The sequence below is a fragment of the Hylobates moloch genome, unplaced genomic scaffold, assembly GCF_009828535.3.
Source record: "Hylobates moloch isolate HMO894 unplaced genomic scaffold, HMol_V3 SCAFFOLD_3, whole genome shotgun sequence".
In the NCBI taxonomy this organism is placed as follows: domain Eukaryota; kingdom Metazoa; phylum Chordata; class Mammalia; order Primates; family Hylobatidae; genus Hylobates; species Hylobates moloch.
Window position 1 is genome coordinate 52752255 of NW_026652278.1, and position 23847 is coordinate 52776101.

Sequence of the window (23847 nt, forward strand, 5' to 3'; positions counted from 1 at the left end):
GTTCTGGCCAGGGCAATCAGGCAGGAGAAAGAAATAAAAGGTATTCAATTAGGAAAAGAGGAAGTCAAATTGTCACTGTTTGCAGATGACATGATTGCATATTTAGAAAACCCCATCATCTCAGCCCAAAATCTCATTAACCTGATAAACAACTTCAGTGAAGTCTCAGGATACAAAATCAATGTGCAAGAACCACAAGCATCCCTATACACCAATAACAGACAAACAAAGAGCCAGATCATGAGTGAACTCCCATTCACAATCGCTTCAAAGAGAATAAAATACCTAGGAATCCAACTTACAAGGGATGTGAAGGACCTCTTCAAGAAGAACTACAAATCACTGCTCAATGAAATAAAGAGGACACAAACAAATGGAAGAACATTCCATGCTCATGGATAGGAAGAATCAATATCGTGAAAATGGCCATACTGCCCAAGGTAATTTATAGATTCAACGCCATCCCCATCAAGCTACGAATGACTTTCTTCACAGAATTGGAAAAAGCTACTTTAAAGTTCATATGGAACCAAAAAAGAGCCCACATTGCCAAGATAATCCTAAGCCAAAAGAACAAAGCTGGAGGCATCATGCTACCTGACTTCAAATGATACTACAAGGCTACAGTAACCAAAACAGCATGGTACTGGTACCAAAACAGAGATATAGACCAATGGAACAGAACAGAGCCCTCAGAAATAATACCCCACATCTACGACCATCTGATCTTTGACAAACCTGACAAAAACAAGCAATGGGGAAAGGATTCCCTACTTAATAAATGGTGCTGGGAAAACTGGCTAGCCATATGTAGAAAGCTGCAACTGGATCCCTTCCTTACACCTTACACAAAAATTAATTCAAGATGGATTAAAGACTTAAATGTTAGACCTAAAACCATAAAAACCCTAGAAGAAAACCTAGGCAATACCATTCAGGACACAGGTATGGGCAAGGACTTCATTTCGAAAACACCAAAAGCAATGGCGACAAAAGCCAAAATTGACAAATGGGATCTAATTAAACTCAAGAGCTTCTGCACAGCAAAAGAAACTGCCACCAGAGTGAACAGGCAACCTAAAAAATGGGAGAAAATTTTTGCAATCTACCCATCTGACAAAGGGCTAATATCCAGAATCTACAAAGAACTTAAACAAATTTACAAGAAAAAAACAAACAACCCCCTCAAAAAGTGGGTGAAGGACATGAACAGACACTTCTCAAAAGAAAACATTTATGCAGCCAAAAAACACATGAAAAAATGCTCATCATCACTGGCCATCAGAGAAATGCAAATCAAAACCACAGTGAGATACCATCTCACACCAGTTAGAATGGCCATCATTAAAAAGTCAGGAAACAACAGGTGCTGGAGAGGATGTGGAGAAATAGGAACACTTTTACACTGTTGGTGGGACTGTAAACTAGTTCAACCATTGTGGAAGTCGGTGTGGGAATTCCTCAGGGACCTAGAACTAGAAATACCATTTGACCCAGCCATCCCATTACTGGGTATATACCCAAAGGACTATAAATCATGCTGCTATAAAGACACATGCACACGTATGTTTATTGCGGCACTATTCACAACAGCAAAGAGTTGGAACCAACCCAAATGTCCAACAACCATAGACTGGATTAAGAAAATGTGGCACATATATACCATGGAATACTATGCAGCCATAAAAAATGATGAGTTCATGTCCTTTGTAGGGACATGGATGAAACTGGAAAACATCATTCTCAGTAAACTATCGCAAGGACAAAAAACCAAACACTGCATGTTCTCACTCATAGGTGGGAATTGAACAATGAGAACTCATGGACACAGGAAGGGGAACATCACACTCCGGGGACTGTTGTGGGGTGGGGGGAGGGGGGAGGGACAGCATTAGGAGATATACCTAATGCTAAATGACGAGTTAATGGGTGCAGCAAAACAACATGGCACATGGATACATATGTAACAAACCTGCACATTGTGCACATGTACCCTAAAACCTAAAGTATAATAAAAAATAAAAATAAATAAATAAATAAATTAAAAATATATATATATATCTTCCATCTTCTCTTTGTTTTACTCAGATAGCCCAATGTTCTTCCTGCTTCAGGATCTCTGTCCTTTCTACGGCTGCTTCCCCTCTGTCATTCTGTCTCAGCTCAAATGTCACCTCCTCCTCAGAGTTCCTCCTTAAGTAGCTAAGGTGACATAGCCATTCCCAGACTACCCTAACTGAAGTAGAAGGTCCTCCATTACTACTCATCACTGTGATTTATTTTCTTTTTAGTGCTCAGTACAATTCAAAACTGTGCATTTTCTTATTTATTGTATGTCTCCCTCTAACAAAATGTTAGCACTTGAGAGAAGGGTTCATGTCTATCTTGTTCACTGGAGCTTAATGGCACATCACATGGTTGAGTAGATTTTGAACAAACCATTTTGTAGCACCATAAGATTGATCTTTACCTTTCCTTTAAAGAGTCTGCACTAGGTAAAAAATATGGAGATAGGCAGAAAGAAGTACACACCAACATTCTCAATGAACCACTCTGCTTCTCCCTGGTGAATAAACACACTGTATGAATGTTCATAACATGAATTATAATTTGAACAAGCCAATGTTCATAAGCAAGCAATTTTGAAGAGAAGCATAATTGCCTATAATAAAGATGAATAATTCTAAAGGGTTAGGCTTCACACACAAAATCCATTTGTTGCTCATAATGCTGCCTTATTGCATAGACTATGTGGACTTGGAGCTAAAGTTGGGAAAGAGACTAACAGAAACTCATCATCCGCCATTGTTCACTATACATACTTTTAATGTACCTTAAGGTTTTCCTATTTCTAACACATTATTTTTCTGCCATACCAAGGTAAGAAATGTTGCAGCAAGTGGTTATTTTGTTTTTAAGCATAATAGTTAATGTCTTTTTCTGCTGTAGAAATTTTTTAAGCTATTACTTTTATCTAAATCCCTTCCCTTATTTTGACTGACATATTAGTTAACTATTCAAAAATTTTTACAACCACATCTCATTATGAATATGAATCAATGTATCCCTCCCATTTATTCAGGCTCAACCTCCTCTTCCTTTACCCAGATGACAAGCTGACAAAGAGAAAAGCTTTAATTCTATTTTTTTTTCTTGGTGGGAGAATGATGATACAATGGAAAACTTATATGCTCATTTCATCCAATTCTAACTTATGGTCCTGAGCACTCTAACAGTTTGGAGGTCTTTCTCATCTGAGTTTATAGCATGTGTAGATTTTGTTAACAAAATAAATTTAGTATTAGTCAGATAAAAATATCAAGTACAAATCTGTGGTTTCATTCTACAAAAACACGTATTGTATCTCACTAGAAAAAGCTGATTAGGATTTCAGATCATATCTCCATATTTTTTTAAAAAGTATTATCAGGCTTCTAGGGGTTGAGTCAAACAAATGCTAAGTTGGAGCCAGTCTCCACTGTTCTACTCGCTCTTATCTACCTTTTCCAAACCTACATTCTGAAGTATATGCATGTCAGTTATCTCTTCCTCAGGTCAGGTGATTTACATGATCTTGGAACACACATTTCAAGTGTCTGAGGTGGTCTTTACTATCCACCTATGTCCAGCTTCCAGAGACTTATCCACGTTCAGCTTCTTGCAGAGCACATTGAACTTCTCCATCTCAGAGCTGGCAGTAAAGAGTGGAAGGGAGAACAAATGTGCTTTTCTTCTTCTCTGTCCTAATACTACCAAAATTATAGTTTAAAAGTCCAAAAAGGGCCGGGTGCAGTGGCTCACGCCTGTAATCCCAGCACTTTGGAAGGCCGAGGGGGGCGGATCACGAGGTCAGGAGATCTAGACCGTCCTGGCTAACACGTTGAAACCCTGTCTCTACTAAAAATACAAAAAATTAGCCGGGAGTGGTGGCAGGTGCCTGTAGTCCCAGCTACTCAGGAGGCTGAGGCAGGAGAATGGCTTGAACCTGGGAGGCGGAGCTTGCAGTGAGTCAAGATCACATTACTGCACTCCAGCCTGGGCAACAGAGCTAGACTCCGTCTCAACAACAATAACAAAAAAGTCCAAAAAGATAGAAACCTCTTATTAAGAAGAGTATGAGAAGAGTACCATCAGTAGAAGGAAAATACATTTTTAAAAGGCAACAAAATAATTAATTAAAAATGAATAATAATTAATAGTTAGCAAAGCCAGCCTGAGAAAAACTTAGCTTTGAGCTAGTGAGGCAGAGGATGTAATCCAGAAGGTGCAAGCTGATGTAGCAGAAACGCAAGAAGCCTCAGGATCAGACTATCCAGGGACTAAAGGCAGTGGGATGAGACTTGGAGATGCACTGTGTGGAAAAGTGGACCTCAGTCCCATACTTTGCCCCATTTGAGAATGCAAAATATCTAAGGAGTTATATAATTTCCTCCGAGTGAAAGCTTCTATTCAAAGAAAGATGGATATTTTCCCAACAAAGGCCTCACATTTCTGGAATTTGGAAAGTGTATGCACAGAAGCCAGTTACCCAACTACTGACACAGAAGTGAAGCTCGTTAAGAGGCAAGCCCACCCAGAACAGAGTACCCCCGCAGGTTTTTCCAATGAAAAGAGGAGAATTTGGAGAGAAAATCCTGGGAATCATCCTTAGAGAATTTTTTAAATATATTCAATTCATACAGCATGAATAGCATGTTAATGAAAAGTGAATAGAAAACAAGGGAACGTCCTCCAGAAAACTTGAAGAAATTATGAAATTAATATTCTTTAGAAGGGACGGGAACTAATTGTAACAAAGAAATGGAAATATCAGAGAAATATCTGTAAAATAAAAATGATCTAACCAAGTGGTCCAATGTAAGAATTAAAAGGCATCACACAAGGAAAAAAATGAAAAAAAAAAATCAAAACAGTAATACCTGAGAGACCACTGTAGTTGGAATCCAGCTGTGATCTTGGTTCATGCCTCTCATCTAAATTATAATTTTTATCCTCACTCTTTTCTCTGCTTTTCTCAGAATTATATGACTAGAAAGTTTTTTTCTTCAATCCACCGACTAAGTTACTGTATATTAACCAAATAGATACTTATTTTATGTTAGCTAAAATATTAAATATTTTTTTCTAAAAATTATATATACAAATGCACATATTCTATATATGTATAAAAACATGTATATTCTATGTACATATAGAGATGTTCAAACGTACGTATAGAGATATGTACATAGAGATATGTTCAAACATATATATGTTCATTTGAACATATATATCTGTATCAGGTATATATTTAGTAGACAAATATTCTAATATTTCTCTATATACAGTTTTTGTAAAAATAAAAAATATAAATTAATGGAAATCAAGACACTTATAACAATTTTTGCAATGTACAGTCTTGAGCCTCTCGCTACAGGCAAATTAATTAAGTAGATCAGATGGTAGATACAAGTGTTGCATGGGTTGTTTTGGTAGTCTTTTAAATTTGAAGACTTTTCCTTCAATTACTCTTATGATCTGTTAATTTTTGCCATTCTTTGTTCTTAAATCCTCCTAAAAAGGGCCATCACTGCTAAAAGTTTCCTATATATAAAACATAATAAACATATATAGTGTGTATTCATATATAAGCATGTATATTTGTATGTTTTACTAAAATATAATATAAAAACTTTATGCTGTCAAGGTAGGTGCCAAACTTTATTAAATATTAGTTCATTTTTAAGACCCTGTTGAAAGATACAACGAGTCGGAGAGGGAAGACCACAACAAAACCACTATTAGATAATTTAATACCTCTGAAAGTGAGCATTATAGGCTTCTTTCCACACATTTGTGAATGTAGAAGTTATGTTTATATAATATAATATAAAACACATATTATTTCCACTTTTAAAATGTTAACTTTTAATTTAAATAAAACTGAAGAAAATGACGGAAGTGACAAGTTTTCTGAATATCTTTTCACAAAAATATGGTCGTTTCTGAAATAAAATATTTCTAAAGTTATGAAGGATGCAGCCATAGAATACTGAAGAAGCTACTTTTTGGATTCCATGTTTAGATTACATACATCAGTTATTGAGTGTGAGGTATGGAAGTTGAGAAAATTATCATTAACAATTATTTCTAATTTTTTAGCCCCCACTTCCCAATACTGTGTTTAAAAGTTTATTATTATTTCTATTCTGCTAACTTTTTGAACATTTAAATTGTTCTTTTATAACATTTACATCCAAATTTTAGGCTTATATATATACCTCCAGTTACTTTAATATAATTCAGTTGAAGAACTTGAATTATGTTTTTAAAGAGAGTTATATTTCATTTTTAAATAGATTTTTCCTTTCAGAAAAGTAAATGAATGGGCATTTTATAAGAAATTTCATTAATTTTTTTTAAAATAATAAAATCCAATATACACACAAAAATATTTAAAATAAATCACAAAGAGTAATAAATGCATAAAGTCAACATCCTTATAACCACGTCAAAATATAGACCAGATCTCTGATTATAAACCTCTTTTGCCCCCTAGAGTTAACACTATAGTTACAAGTATAAAATTTACATTGATGTTATTTATATTTTATAATTTTTCTGTGTTTCCTTAAGATATCATTTAGTTTTTCTGCTTTGGAATCGTACACATATTGACTCAAATTATGTGGTTTTGGGTTGTGGTTCTTTATTTCTGAATTAGTAATTTGTTTTCACTGTTGTACAGTATTCCATTGAATGACGGTACTATAAATTATTCACTTATTATTTGATAGTCACTTCTGTTGATTCCTGGTCTTGTGTGTCATACAATGCTGCTGCAAACATTCTTCTGTGTCTACCTAGGTATGCACGTATATGATTTCCTCTCTCATCTACATGCAGGAGTGAAACAGTTGGATTGTAACCTATATATTACTTCCATTTAGCTAGATAATGCCAAAGTGTTTACCAGGCTAGAGATTTACACGATCATAGAGAAATGTATAAGATATCCCATTGTTCCACATCCTCATAAACAAACAGCAACTCTGGTTACAAATGAAATTGAACAGCTTTTTAATTTATTTCATTGGCTATTTGGATTTCTTTTTATGTGAAGTGCCATATTTCTATTTGGTCATCTCTCTCTTATTGGTTTATTCTAACTCTTTGTTCCAGGTTGGGCTAATTCCTTCTCATATTCTTAGGTTTCCAATGAGAGATTTTTTTAAAGTTCATTCATGTGTCCTTTCTAGTTACTGTCATGAGAAAATTATCTAAATAATCTTCTAGATGAAAATATATTGTTTGCTATCAGGAAGGTTTTCTGAATCACCTCTTACAGTAATGTTCTAAAATTTCACAACAATCTGTCATGGGTTGACTTTTTTAAAAAATTACTTTATTGAGGTATGATTGACTACACTAAACTGTACATATGTGATATATATATAACTTACCGGATTTGGAGATAAGTATAAGCCCATGAAACCATCACCACAATTTATGCCATAAACATATCCATCACCTCTAAAAGTTTCCTCCTGCTCCCTTTATTATTATTGTTATTATATTATTGTGACAAGAATACTTAACACAAGATCTACCCTCAGCAATTTTTTAAGTATACAATACAATATTATCAACTATAAGCATTACACTGTACAGTAGATCTCTAAGACTTACTTATCTTACATAACTGAAACTTTATACCCTTTGATTAATACTTCTGCATTTCTCCCTCCCCTTAGTCCCTAGCAACCACTATTCCCTTCTCTGCATCTATGAGTTTGACTACATTAGACTCCTTGTATAAGTTGGATCATATAGTATTTGTCCTTCTGTGACTTGCTTACTTCACTCAGTATAATGTCCTCCAGGTTCATCTATGTTGTTGCATAGAGAAGGATTTATTTATTTTTGGAGGCTGAAAGATATTTCATTGTATGTATATATCATATTTTCATTATTCATTTATCTGTCAATGGACATTTAGGTTGCTTTCATGTCTTGATTTTTGTGAATAATGCTTAAATGAACATGGGTATACAGATATATCTTCAAAATCCTGATTTCAATTCTTTTGAATATATATCCAGTAGTAGGATTGCTAGATCTCATGGTAGTTCTACCTTCAATTTTTTGAGGAATGTCCAACTATGTTCCATGGTGGCTGCACCAATTTACATTTTCACCAACAGTGTACAAAGATTTCTTTTTCTCCACACCCTCACCAATACTTATTATCTCTTACATTTTTAATAATACCCGTCCTAACAAGTGATATCTCATTGTGGTTTTAATTTGCATTTCCCTGATGATTAGTGATGGTATGCACCTCTTCATGCACCTGTTGGATGTTTATCTGTCTTCTTTGGAGAAATGTCTATTCAGGTCTAAAAATCTTGCTGATTTTTAAATCAGATTATTATTTTTGTGATCTAGTTGTAGAAGTTTTTCACATATTTTGGATATTAACTATCAAATGTTTGATTTGCAAATATTTTCTCCCATCCCATAGACTGTGTTTTTGTTTTATTTTCTTTGCTGTTCAGAAGTTTTTACTTAAATACAGTCCCTCTGTCCATTTTCAATCTTGTTTCTTGTGTCATTTGGTGTCATATCAATGACATAATTGCCAAGCCTATGTCAAATAGATTTTCCCCTGTGTTCTCTTCTGGGAGTTTAATGGCTTCAGGTCTTATGCTTAAGTCTTTATTTTGAGTTTATTTTTGTGTACGATGTAAGATAAGTTACTAATTTTATTCTTTTGCATGTGGATATCCAGTTTTTCCAATACCATTTATTTAAGGGACTATTGCTTTCCCAATGCTTATTCTTGGCACCCTTGTAGAAGATCACCTGACTATATGTGCATTGGTTTATTCCTTGGCTCTTTATTCTGTTCCATTGTTCTATATGTCTGTTTTTTACGCATCATTCTATTTTGATTACTGTAGCTTTGTACTATAGTTTGAAATCAGTAGCTTTTGCTTCTCTAGCTTTGTTCTTTTTGTTCAAAATTGCTTTGCCTATTTAGGGTCTTGTGCTTCTGTATAAATTTTAGTATTTTTTTATTTCTGTAAAAATGCTTTTGGGATTTTGATATGGATAGAAATGAATTTGTAGAACACTTTTAGTAGTGTGGACACTTCAATAATATTAATTATTTTGATCCATGAACATGGTTTGTTTTTCTATTTCTATGTGTATGGCTTATTTAGTGAGGTGTTTTGTGCTGACCATTGAGTGTGCTCTTTCATTCAAAAGGTTCGTGTCCTTTACCTCTAATACTGTTGAGTCTCATTATTCATGGATTCCATGTTGAAAATTTCATCTACTCACTAATATTTATTTGTAACCCCTAAATCAATACTTGAGGCACTTTGGGGTCATTCACAGACATGTGCAAAGCAGCAAAGCTTGTGTTGGCAGATGGGGACCTTCCCAGCCTAGGCCATCCAAAACATTGTTGTGCCTTCTTGTTTCACTCCTTATACTGTAAGCAACTCTATTTTTCAAAGTCTATTTAGTTCCTCACTTATCATATTTTTTACCATTCTTTTAGTGATTTAACTGCCTAAGATGGCCCCTAAGTGTAGTGCTAAAGTGCTGTTTAGCATTACTTATACAAAAAAGCTGTTATATAGCTTACAGGAAAAATACTCATGTTAGATAAACTTCATTCAAGCATGAATTATAGTGCTGTTGGCTAAGAGTTCGATGTTAGTAAATCAACAAGATGGTACATATAGGAAAATGAAGACAAATTTTACCAATCTGTGTGTGAGACTGCTCCAGAAAGTAAGGCAACATCTACAGTGCATACTAAACTTACTTAAAAGATGGGAAAGCAGCTAAATTTGTGAATTCATGAGGTGATGACCCATTTTTAAAAACAGTATTTGATAGTATTATTGTGAGGCTGAAAGCCAAAAAAAATTTATGGTCACATTACCCAGGGTCAGGAAAATGTTAAACCATTGGCAGCTGGTGCTGGCTTGCTGGCTTGCTGTCTTGCATATTTCAAAAGGAGATAGAGCATGAAAAATGTTCAACTTACAGGTAAGGCAGATTCTGCAAGTCGGGAGACTATAGTAGAATCTCTAAAATACCTGCTAAGTGTCGTTATTCAGAAAAAGGGTTTTACAGAAGAGTAGATTTCCAACAATAAAAAGACTGGCTGGTTTACAAGGAAAGGCTTTGTTGGCAAATGAACCTATATAATGTAAATGGCATTTCAATTAATAAAAATGTGACCAGAGGCTTGTATAAATATAACTCTGTATTTCTCCTAAGAGCAATGGGTCAGCCTTTTCTAATTCAGTATCCACTGTAACTTTCTAGAACATTACTTGGTGAATAATGAGAATCGACTGTATGTATAGTAGGAGTTTCAGCTAAAAATGAACTTTATAGTTCCCTTCCAAGTTAACCAAGATATAAGATTATTTCCTACTAATGCCATTAATTAAAAAACTACCACGAAAAAGAGTATTTAAGATGGATAGAAGATCTTTACTAACTCCAATACTAAGAAAGACTGCTAGAGTGTACAATTGGTTGAGCAGAAGACAAAGAAAGAGATCAAATGAGGTAGGATATAACTTGTCTATCAAAGAAACTATAGCGAACCCATAATATGAACAACATCAGGGACACTATCTATTGGTGATTAATATCAATTAACCAAGTGTTTATATATCTATAATCTACTTAATAGAATCAATACATGAAGGATTATTTAGGAACTGCTCATCATCCTGATGACGTTTGTAAATTGGCTTGTTTCTTTTTCATATGGCAGCCCAGAGCAACGAATATTTCTCCTGCATCTTGCTGGGGAAAAACAACTTGAGCCCACTGAGATGGTAGAAGATGGATGTCAGCAGAGTATATTGGGAAGAGTTAGCGTGGCAAAAGTAATCTTGAGAGGTACAGGATGGACATCTTAAGGTGTTTGGGCATGTGACATGCTCAAGGTATGATTCTTAAATTTACTTTTATTTCTTAAAATGGTAGAACTAGAAGCTCTAATTGAAAAGTTACAAAGAGAAAGATTTCAGCTAACTATTAGGGTTAAAATTTAACAGATATATTCATTCAACAATAAAATTGACTGCTTTGAGCCACTCTGTTTTTCCTTTCACTGTCATAATTAATCAGAGATAAAGTGGGATTTTGTCGGGGGCAGGGGGGAAGGATATAAAAGGAATTTTCCTTTGGGTAGAAGGATGTACCAAATTATGTTCAAGTTCCTCCTTGCTTTTCCAGTACAGTGTACTATTCTCATTATGAAAACTGTATTAACACAAGTCAATAAATAAATACTTAGATAATGAGCAATGTGAGTAGATAAAAAAAAGTTAGGTAAATATGACCTTTAATAAAACCCACTTGCTTTATATTCATAATTTGCTATGGGATACTGCTACATTTTTTGGAATAAAGAAACAACCTTTCTTTCAAATATGATCCAGTACAGAATTATAAAACAGAAAGAACTGAAGGGTGGATAGCAACAGTAACCACAGGGGTAATTGGGAGAAATAAAGGATGGATGCACAGGATTAATTAAATTACAAATGCAATTACTTCAGGGGAAACTAAACACAAGCAACAGAACAAATAGTCATTCATCAATAACTGCATTTAATTCATTATCTAGAAGTTTAAGGGATTGGTCCTCTGGAGCCAGACAGAAATGAATTTATCTATCAGTACAACCATCTCTAATTTTGTGCCTTTATCTCTAAAGAGTAACACCTCTAACCCCTCACTTTTGCATTTGTAAAAACAAATAAATAAATAATGACTTATCAAATTGCTATAAAGATTATATTAGATAACTCACATATAGGCCTTAGTACAGAACCAAGCACAGTGCCAAAATTTCAGCAACAGCAATAACATCAATAATATTGACATCACCGTATCTGTCTAGGAATACCAGGAATGATTTTATTGAAATGATAGCAAAAAAGCAGGTTTCTAAAGAAAAGCTAAGCACTAGATAGATATGAAATGGGAAGAAGAAAATAGTCCTGGTGACTAACATAACCACAGCGGGGTAAAGAAACCTTATATTCTGTAAGAGTTGATGGAGTTTGTTTGCTAGTCTGATGATTGACTCCATAAAACCAACAGTAATGAAAATTCCACCTTTCCCATTGCTCAGAAAAAAAAAAAAAATAAAATAAAATAAAATAAAAAGATTCAGTGTCGTTATTGACTCTGCTCTTTTTCTAACATCCCACATTTGTAAAAAATGTTGTTTGCTCACCTTCAATTTTTTTTTTTTTTTTTAAATGGGACTACTCATCACTACCAGCATTACCATGTCACCATGTCACCACCCTGGGCACAGAAACTTACGTGATTTTTTGAAATACCTCATGCTAAGAAACCCTATCCAAAACTTTTAAATCAAAAGCACATTATGCCCCTTCAACATATTATAGGAACATTGCTTAACAAGCCCCATCAAGGAATATTTCATTTTGACCAAGACAGCCTGAATGTACCCCCCACCTTGACCGTATTATACAGACTTCTTCCTGGCTCAAGGCCTCCAATTTCTCCTCTCTTGGAGCATTACTTTAGAAAACTTGTAAATTATTTCTATGTACTGCTAGGAATATATAATTTTTAAAAAAGATTCTTGACAGTTTTACAGTATAGGAATATCTTTCTCAAGAATCAGGCAGCCATTTTAAAAAATGTAGTCATCAAGGAAGATAGAGACCCTATCTTCTAGCCTGTGTGGAAAGGCATGTGTCTTTGACGTTGTGAGAGGTAAATATTAACTTGTATTTCTGTTATTTTTTGTGAGAGGTAAATATTAACTTGTATTTCTGTCCAATAAAAAAGATGTCCTAAAAGGTTAAACAAATAATCATAGTAAATTATAAGAAATTATTCTAAAATATAAAGGCTATTTTTTATTTTAAAACCCTGAGAAAAACTAGGAAGAAATAAAAGATAATTTTCTAGGCCTCATAAAGCGCATGCAGAAAAATTCTACTACTAAAATTGTATTTAACAATGAGACAATTTTTCCCCTTAGTGTCAGAAACAAGACAAGAATGTCTGCTTTTACCACTTTTATATAACATTGTCCTTGGGATTCTAGGTAGTGCAATAAGACAAGAAAATAGAAGGCATCAAAACTGGAAAGAGAGATATAAAATTGTCTTTATTTAGATATTACACAATTGCCAATGTAGAAACTTCTATGGAATCTATGAATTAACTATTGGAACTAGTAAGTGAGTTTAGAAAAGTTATAGGATTTAAGGTCTATATTCTAATATCAGTAATATTTCTATGGACTTGCAACAAATAAATAAAAATTTTAAATTTTAAAATACCATTTAAAATGGCACTAAAAATATTGAATGTTTAAGGATATGTCTTCCATAAGATGAGTAAGACCTATACACTGAAAATTGCCAAATTCTTCCAGAGAAATTTAAAAAATAAGAGGAGACAATGACCATGTCTATGGAACAAGAAACTCAATATTGCCAATTCTTCCCAAATTTATCTGTGAATTCAGTGCAACTTCAAGCAACATCCTCATAGGTTTTGTTTCATTTTTTTAGAAGTTGACAAAATTATTTTAAATTTCTAACAGGAATACAGGGGGCCTACAAAACTAACAATTTTGAAAAAAACAAATTATAGACACCTGTCAGTTTTAACTCTTGATATTTTTCTCCCTTGTCTCCCCTTTCTTCTAGCCCATCTTCTTATTCTTCTCTTCTTGCAACTCAGGTGTGTCAGATGTCAGACATCCTTGAATGTATCTTATATATTTTTGCATGCATTCAGTATCTTTATTATCTCATACTATCTCATAAATAATAAAATATTCCTTTCTATTTGAAATTTCCTAGAAGCAACATGCAGAGAAAGCTCAGAAAACTAAATTGTTAATACAGAATGAAATATAACACCCTAATCCTTGTAAAAGTACAAAGGACCAAAGGCATAAAATTTAACCCAGTGAAAAACATGGTGGAATTGTAAACATGAATAGTCACATCTTTCGGAGCCATGAAACTAGCTACTAGGGAGGGTATAAGAAAAGATGATGTAATTATATTGTACAGAGTTTTAGATATGATTTTAAAAGCAAGAATAACAGTGTAACTATCAGAAATAGAGGAAGTAACTAAGGGGAGCGTAAGAGGGAAATTTTCATCTATCATAGCAAGAATCTATAGAAATTGCCATACATTCACGGATAAAGAAATAAATATAAAAGAATATTATTAAGCATTATAGTGATAATCACAAGAACTGAAAACAGAAACAACTTAAAATTTTATATATTTCATGAGAGTCTTGGTTGTGAACAAAAGTATTAGATACCTTAAAATATGCATTTATGTATTATGCTTTTATTATTATGTTAATACAGTTTAAATATTAAGAATTGAATTTAAAAACATATATTTATTTTGTAATGAAGCAACTGTATTATAAGTACTTGAATAAAATAAAATATTATATGTATAATATTTAAATAAAATAAATTATATAGCTTTCAAGAACATAAATAAAATAAAATGTTTTAATAAGGAATAACTATAATTCAATAAAACTATACTGCTTCACAGATAAATATATAGAATAATCAGAAATGCAGACAAATATGTATATAATAATGTTGTTTGCTACAATTTTTATAAAAAATAGAAAAATACATGTTCAACAATGAGGAAATTCTTTAAAATATTATGAAATGCCAGCAGATCTTTACAACTATGTTCTTAAAAAATTCCAAATTACATGAGAAAAAAATGGCTATATGGTAGCAGATTAAAAAATCACTATCAAAGTTTGTGTACACAAATAACACCAAATGACAAAGAAGAAATACTTACTTAAGATTTAATACAATCTTGTAAGCAGTTACCCTTGGTTAATAGAGCATTGGATATACATTTACCATTACAGCTTTCTATGATTTTAATTTTGTGTATAATAAACAAGTAATACTTTTGTAACAAGACAAAATAATAATTATATAAATAAACATTTTTTAAAATACAATAACTAATGCCTAGAGCTCAGAATGATGCCACAAATCAGTTAGAATTTTTCAACTCACCAAGATGTTATTGACTTTCTGCCAACTGCTTAACTCAATTTTATATTGCTCCGTGCTTTATGTCAATGCTTTATTCACATGATGCTGGTTAATTTTCTCAGTGAACTCTGTGTCCTTGATGTCTCTAAAGTTTTGAATTGCAAAAGAGCTTGTGAATTAGACAAGAGCTAGTTCTCTGATCTCCTGACACTATGATGCAGATTTGAATTAGATTCAGAAGAAGCTATGAAGCATGGGTAATGATAGCTCTTTTTAATATTGAAATAAAAATTATTTTTTCTCAGAAAATTGAGTGGAGAAGAGGCCAGGAAATTTGATAGGCAGAAAGTAAAAATTTTATTTTTATGTGCATAAAGCTATTTCTTAGAGAAAACAATGAAAATGATACATTTATTCAGAAAATTTAAATAACATATATAATAAAAATATTCTATAGTTTTGATATTTCAAGTGGACCCTTATTTGGGGATAAATTTCTATTTTGTACTTTATTAACTATGCAGTGAAGACTCAATCTATTTCTGTTTTGTTTTTCAGTTTAGACCTTTGGTATATTGATGTTTTTGAAAATATAATAAAAATAAATTACTAGAAAAATGATCACATATCTATATCATGGTGATGTTAATTTCAATAAATTTCTAAATGTTTACTCTTATCTTCTAAACTTATCTCGTGAACTAGTAACAGTTCTCAGATCATCACAGTCCGAGACTGCCCTTCCTGTAACACTGCTCTCAATAATGTCAGATGTTCTTTCTTGCACATATGAATGCAAATTCCCCTATTCACTTATTTAACAAGTTTTAAAAAAATAAATTCAAAGAGTGTATGCATTTTAAATGTAATTCATTTGTGCCTAACACTATAATTTCCAGTTTCAGAAGGTCCTACATAAATATATTCAGTTGGGTTGCAGCTATTACTAGATAGCTGTAGATTAAAAAAATAAATAATGCAAGTTCAATGAAATACCTTCTTTGGAAATATGCAGATGCTTCTTGACTTACAATGGGGTTATGTCTGGATAAACTATTGTAAATTGAAAATTTCTTTATGTTGAAAATGCATTTAATACACTTAACCTACTGAACATCATAGCTCAGTCTAGCCCACCTTCAACATGCTCAAGACACTCACATCAGCCAACAGCTTAGAAAAATCATCTAACACAAAGCCTATTTTATAATAAAGTCTTGAATATTTCATGTGATATATTAAATATTGTATTGGAAGTAAAAAATCAAAATGGTTGTATGGGTACTCCAAGTACAGATTCTACTGAATGAGTATCACTTTTGCATCGTCATTAAGCCAAAAAAATCCTAAGTTGAATCATGAAAAGTTGGGGATTGTCTGTAGTAGAAAATGTGTGTTCTTTGTAGAGACCACACAAGATAAAATTGAATGAGTATGTAGTTTTCTTTCATGATACATTTAGTCATGATTTGAGATAATAAAAACAAGTAACTTTTTCCAGACTTACATATTTCCCATGCATACCTAAAATCTGCATGCCAAGGTTTCTCTCTCTCTCCTTTTCTCTCTGTCTCTCTTCTCTCTCCAATCATGCCTCCAAAGACTCAGAGAATTGATCCCAGGATCGCCCATCCCCAGTGCCACCCCATACCAAAGTCAGCACATACTCAATCAAGTCTCACAGTTGGCCCTGCAGAACCTACATACACAAAATGGCAGCCCTCCCTACATGTGGGTTTCAGATCCCACGAATACTGTGTTTTTGATATGTGTTTGGTTAAAAAAAAGTTGCTTATAAGTGGACCCTGAAATTCAAGGGTTAACTGTGTATGTATTTAGATATACATATATACAATTTTGTATGTATACACATTTATATATACATACATCTGCCTATACACATGGTTATATGTATAATATATACACAGACAAACACAAACATGCTATATGCAATCTTCATAGTTGGGGTTGGGCTTGAGTTATGCCATTAACTAGCTGTGTGACAATGAACTTGACCATGCAAAGCTTTAATAAAACAATTATAATTATCAGAAAGAAAGTGTGATTAATGAGACGTATTATGCAAATTCTCATCATAGTGTTTGGCCTTAGAAAATGCTCAATATATGATAGGCATTAGGATCACTATTGATACATTCACTGATTACTAGTTAATGAGCTTGCTCCAACTCAGAAGTAAACACAGCAGTCATATGTACACCAAATATACAGTTATGTATATGAATACAAGCAGAGTAAGTGATGTTTTAAGCTGTTATCAATGATTTAAATTTGCCCATGAACTGAATCCAGACTGGTGGGATGAGGGTCAGGGAGAAGAAGCTTTGAGGTAAAATACAATCAGAGATGGTGTGAAAGGATGTAGAATGACCTCTCCTCAACCCAAATTTCTTACACACTTCACATTTTGCCACCTATCAGCCTTATAGTGATTTTGGCAGCATACATGAAACTTGAGTTTTATATGGTTTGAACCTCCAAATCACAAGGAAGCTAAGCACTTTAGCAATTTCACCCAGTGTTATTGTTATTATGATAAATTTTATTGCTTACTCCTATTTCTCACAACTCTGTTCAGCAGCAGGAAGAAAATGGCTACATGTGTGAGACAGAAGAAAGGATGCAATTCTAATAACAAAATCATCACAGTTATGAGTTTTATTTGCTTGTTATGGTTTAAAATAAAGACAAAAAATTATCTTCTAATGTTTCAGTTAGTTGTAATTTTCTGGGATCTGCATCTTCTTGCTTTTTAAGGAAAGTTACCTTCTAAGTTTAGATATTAAGATTCATTGGCTGGGTGCAGTGGCTCACACCTGTAATCCCAGCACTTTGGGAGGCCAAGGCGGGTGGATCACGAGATCAGGAGATCGAGACCATCCTGGCTAACATGGTGAAACCCTGTCTCTATTAAAAATACAAAAAAATTAGCCGGGCATGGTGGTGGGCACCTGTAGTCCCAGCTACTCAGGAGGCTGAGGCAGGAGAATGGCGTTAACCCGGGAGGCAGAGCTTGCAGTGAGCCGAGATCACGCCACTGCACTCCAGCCTGGACAAGACAGTGAGACTCCATCTCAAAAAAAAGAAAAGATTTATTTTCGGCCAGGCACCGTAGCTCACGCCTGTAATCCCAGCACTTTGGGAGGCCGAGGTGAGTGGATCACAAGGTCAGGAGATCAACACCATCCTGGCCAACATGGTGAAACCCCCTCTCTACTAAAAATACAAAAATTACCTGGATGTGGTGGCATGTACCTGTAATCCCAGCTATTCAGGAGGCTGAGGCAGGAGAATCACTTGGACCGAGGAGGTGGAGGTTGCAGTGAGCCGAGATCATATCACTGCACTCCAGTCTAGTGACAGAACTAGAGTCCAGCTCAAAAAAAAAAAAAGATTCATTTTCATGCATATTTTTATTTTGGGACAGTGTCTGCTTTAGCTCTTTCAAAGATTCAAAAACTGTAGTTTCTATTACACTGTGTATTATGTTTCAGATTCCTAGCCTGTAGTTCTATTCAATCATTTGAAAACGTCGTTCTCTTAACACCCACCATTAATTTTGGTTCTATTTTTATATTTTCAACATCAAATGATTTATCACAAATCAGGAAAGACAGTAATCTTTTATCTCAATTTTCCTTCTACTATGTACCTAATATGTTGCCTGATTTCTTTTCAGCTATAAATGAATAAGCAATCTGTCCTTAGCTGCCAGTGTTCTTTCATAAAACTATCATTCCCTCAGTCTGTTTCCTTAGATACTTGTATCTATTTCAAATTTTGACTTTTACTCCTTGATTTAGAGTCTCAAGATGAATCACTAGGGAGCCATTGTTTAAAATATAGTCATACATCATGCAATGACATTTCTGTCAACAACAGACCACATATATGATGATGGTCTCATAAGCTTATAATAGAGATGAAAAATTCGTAGTATCTAACGATGTTGTAGCTGTCATAATGACATAACACAACGTATTACCTTTTATATGTTTAGGTATATTTAGAAACACAAACATTTATCATGGTGTTACAATTGCCTACAGTATTGAGTTCAGTAATATGCTGTACAGATATATAGCCAAGGATCAATAAACTGTACCATATAGCCCAGGTGTGTAGTAGCCTGTAACATTTAGATTCATGTAAGTACATAGAGTGTACTTACATGAGTACCACTCTATGTACTTACATGAATCTAAATATTATAGGCTACTGAACACACACAATACTAAAACTGCTTAATGATGCATTTCTCAGAACATATTACCATCAAGTGAATTATGACTGTATGTATGAGATTATAATAAGCTAATATGATGAAGTAGTAGAGAGTTGAACTTCTTGAGTTCTAACTTGAACTCCAACAATTTGTCTGACTTAAAGCAATTACCTTGAGCAAGGTAACTAACTCGGCTTTCTCTTCTGTAAGGTAAGGATAATAATAGTACCTACCTTGTAAGGTTAAGGATTAAATGCTTTAATGCAAATTAAAATTATCCTGTGTTTGTACATAGTTAAATAATTTAGAAATAACAACTATTATTAACATCTTGTTTTCACACATGGTTTATAAGGATGGAATCTTTAAAATAAATTCAGGTCTCTACATCTTAATGGATCTTTTGGGAAAATATTAACTTCATATTGGCTTTTATATCTAATTCTAATCCATGATTACTCTGCATAGTGGAAATGGTGCTCAAAAGGTTCAATCTCTCTCCTATGGTCACAGATCAGATAGCCTTTAATTTATTCTTCTCCAGTTCATTCTAGACTTAAGAATCAAAACTAAGTGACACTTACAATATGTAGTTGTGATGGCTTCTCTTTTGACAATGGTAAAATCTCTAAGAGTAAGAAAATAAGCATTATAACTATAGCCATGAGATTAAAAAAATCAACATCATCAAAAGCATAAGGGAGCCTAAAATGGTTCCCCCATGCCTCTAATCCAGCTTCAAGGTCTGATTTCTAAGTACAAGCAACCCCTCAAATCTTACTGTACTCAAAAATTTACAGTAAAATTCTTCAACATTGCCCAATGAACATCGACAGTTCTATATTAAAACATGTCTTAATTTCTAGCAAGCATGGTATAACCCTGGATCCATCAACAGTGCTCTTTGCTGTTTCTCAGTGATTTTGCTGCCTTTCTTCTCTGATTTTAGTGAGAACCTACTGTCTCCAAAAGCTATCTGGGCAAGCTGCAAACCCTATGATTACAATCATGTCTTATTTTATTGTTTTTCTCTCTACTGCACTGTGAAGATATTGTGTTTTACACAAATAGAAGGCTTGTGGCAACCCTGTGTTAACCAAATCTATTGGCATCATTTTTCCAATAGCATGTGCTCAATTCATGTTCTATGTTACATTTTGATAATTCTCACAATATTTCAAACTTTTATTATTATTACTACTATATTTGTTGTGATGATCTGTGATCAGTGATCTTTGATGTTACTTTTGTAATTGTTTCCAGACATCACAAAACATACCTACATAACATAGCAAACTTAACAAATGTTGTGTGTGTTCTGACTGCTCCACCAACTGGCTGTTCCCTCATTTCTCTCCCTCTCTTCAGGCCTCTCTATTCCTTGGAACACTACAATATTGAAATTAGGCCAATTAATAACCCTACAAGGGCCTCTAAATTTTCAAATGAAAGGGATAGTCACACATTTCTTATTTTAAATAAAAAGCTACAAATAATTAAGCTTAGTAAGGAAGGCATGTCAAAAGCTGAGATAGGCTGAAAGCAAGACTTCTTGTGCCAAACAATTAACCAAGTTGTGAATACAAAGGAAAAGCCCATAAAGGAAATTAAAAGTGCTACTCCGGTGAATATACACAGGTGATACAAAAGAGAAACAGCCTTATGGTAGACATGGAGAAAGTTCAGTGATCTAGATAGAAGATAAAATCATTCACAACATTACCTTAAGACAAAGCCTAATCCAGACAAAGATCTTAACTCTCTTCAATTCTGTGAAGGCTGAGAGAGATGAGGAAGCTGCAGAAAAAAAGTTTGAAGCTAGCAGATGTTGGTTTATGAGGTTTAACGAAAGAAGTCATCTTTATAACATAAAAGTACAAGGTGAAACAGGAAGTGCTGATGTACAAGCTGCAGCAAGTTATCCAGAAGATCTAGCTAAGATAATTGATGAAAGTGGCTGTAATAAACAACATATATAGTAAAATATCAAAAAAAACAGCCTTCTTTTGGAAAAGATGCCATCTAGGACTTTCATCACTAGAGAGAAGTCAATGCTTGGCTTCAAAACTTCAAAGGACTGGCTGAAACTCTTGTTAGGGGCTAATGTAGCTGATGACTTAGAGTTAAAGCCAATTTTTATTTACCTTTCTGAAAATCCTAGGGCTTCTAAAGGATGGGATTAGCATAATAATTAACATATTAATAATTATGCTAAATTTACTTTGACTGTAATCTATAAATAGAACAAAAAACCCTGGATAACAGCACAGATGTTTACAGCATGGTTTACTAAATATTTTAAGCCCACTGTTGAGACCTATTGCTCAGAAATAAAGATTTACTCCAAGTATTACTTCTCATTGACAGTGCACCTGATCACCCAAGAGCTCTGATGGAGATGTACAAGATTAATGTTGTTTTCATGCATGCTAATACTCCATCCATTCTGCAGCCAATGGATCAAGGAGTAATTGTACCTTCAAGTCTTATTATTTAAGAAATACATTTAATAAGGCTATAGCTGTTGTAGACAGTGATTCCTCTATGGATCTGGACAAATTACATTGAAAACCTTCTGGAAAGGATTTAGCATTCTATATGCCATCTAGAACATTTATACTTTATGAGAGGAGGTCAAAATTTCAACATAACATGAGTTTGGAAGAAGCTGATCCCAACCTTCATGGATAATTTTGAGGGGTTTATGAATTTGGAAAAGGAAGTTGTTGCAGATATGCTGTAAATAGAAAGAGAACTAGAATTAGAAGTGGGGTCTGAAAATGTGACTGAATTACAATCTCATGATAATACTTGAACAGATAAGAAGTTGCTTCTTAGATATGAGCAAAGAAAGTAGTTTCTTGGGATGAAATCTACTCCTGGTAAAGGTGTTGTAAACATTGTTGAAATAACAACAAAAGATTTATACTATTCCATAAACTTAGTTAATAAAGCAATGGTAAGGTTTGAGGATTGACTCTAATTTTGAAAGAAGTTCTACTGTGAGTAAAATGCTATCAAACACATCACGTGCTACAGAAAAAAAGTTTCATGAAAAAAGGTGTCAATCAATGTAGTTAAACTTCATTGTTGTCTTCCTTTCAGAAATTACCACAGCCACTCCAACCTTCAGCAACCATCACCCTAATTAGTCAGCGGCCATGAACATCAAGGCAAGACCTTCCACTAGCAAAAAAAAAAAATTATGACTCACTGAAGGCACAGATAATCATTAGCTTTTTTAGAAAAGCAATAAAGTGGCCGGGCGCGGTGGCTCACACTTGTAATCCCAGCACTTTGGGAGGCCGAGGCGGGCGGATCACGAGGTCAGGAGATCGAGACCACGGTGAAACCCTGTCTCTACTAAAAATACAAAAAATTAGCCAGGCGTGGTGGCGGGCGCCTGTAGTCCCAGCCACTCGGAGAGGCTGAGGCAGGAGAATGGTGTGAACCCGGCAGGCAGAGCTTGCAGTGAGCCGAGATTGCGCCACTGCACTCCAGCCTGGGTGACAGAGCGAGACTCCGTCTCAAAAAAAAAAAAAAAAGAAAAGCAATAAAGTATTTCTAATTAAGATATGTTCATTTTTTCTAGACATAATGCTATGACACCCTTACTTAACAGACTATAGTGTAGTGTAAACATGATTTTTATATGCACTAGGAAACTAAAAAATTTGTGTGACTGACTTTTCTGTGATATTCCTTTTATTGCAGTGGTCCAGAAGTAACCCCATAATATCTCCACATCATGCTTGTATTAAGAAAGCTATCTAAATCATTCTTTTGACTATGTCTATGGCTTAATAGAGGTGTCAATGAATGTATAGACATCAAATTTGTCATAAGAAATTATAAGGTTAAGTCCGTGAAGTGATTTTCATTTGATGAAATGGAAGAGAATAAAGAAAGAGAAGTATTTTGTATGTATCTTCTGAAATAAACAAAAAATTCACCCTGGCAATTTACCAAAATCTACAGAAAAGGAAAAAGGAAACAGTAATGATTTGACCAATTTTAAAGTTTTTGGTCTTATCACCTGACTTCCTACTTCATCCATAGTAGCCAACTTGAAGGGACTCCAATTTGCCAAAATTGAGATCGTTTAAGCCCTCAAAAAAAAAAAAAAAAAAGGAACATAATACATTATAAAATGTAGAAAAAAAAAGAGTAGAAAAACCTGAGTCTGTACCAATAGTAATAGATACAAAATAAATAAATAGTATAGAAGCTGGGGCAGGCTACTCCTCACAGCAGAATGACTGATGCTGATTGGCAAATATGGAGAGAGTGCTAGAGTTGGATAATGATCACTTGGTAATCCTCAAAGGAATTATTACTCCACATACGCATCATCAACAGATGCTAAATCTTGGGGAGAAATTTTAGTAGTGAGCAGAACATTTATATAGTTCTAAATTATCTCTTGACGGATTGCTTATTAGTTGAAGGGGAAAAATTAGTAGCTATACTTTGTCAAGGGCAACAGCTTGATCAGATGATCAAAGTTAATATCACCAATGAG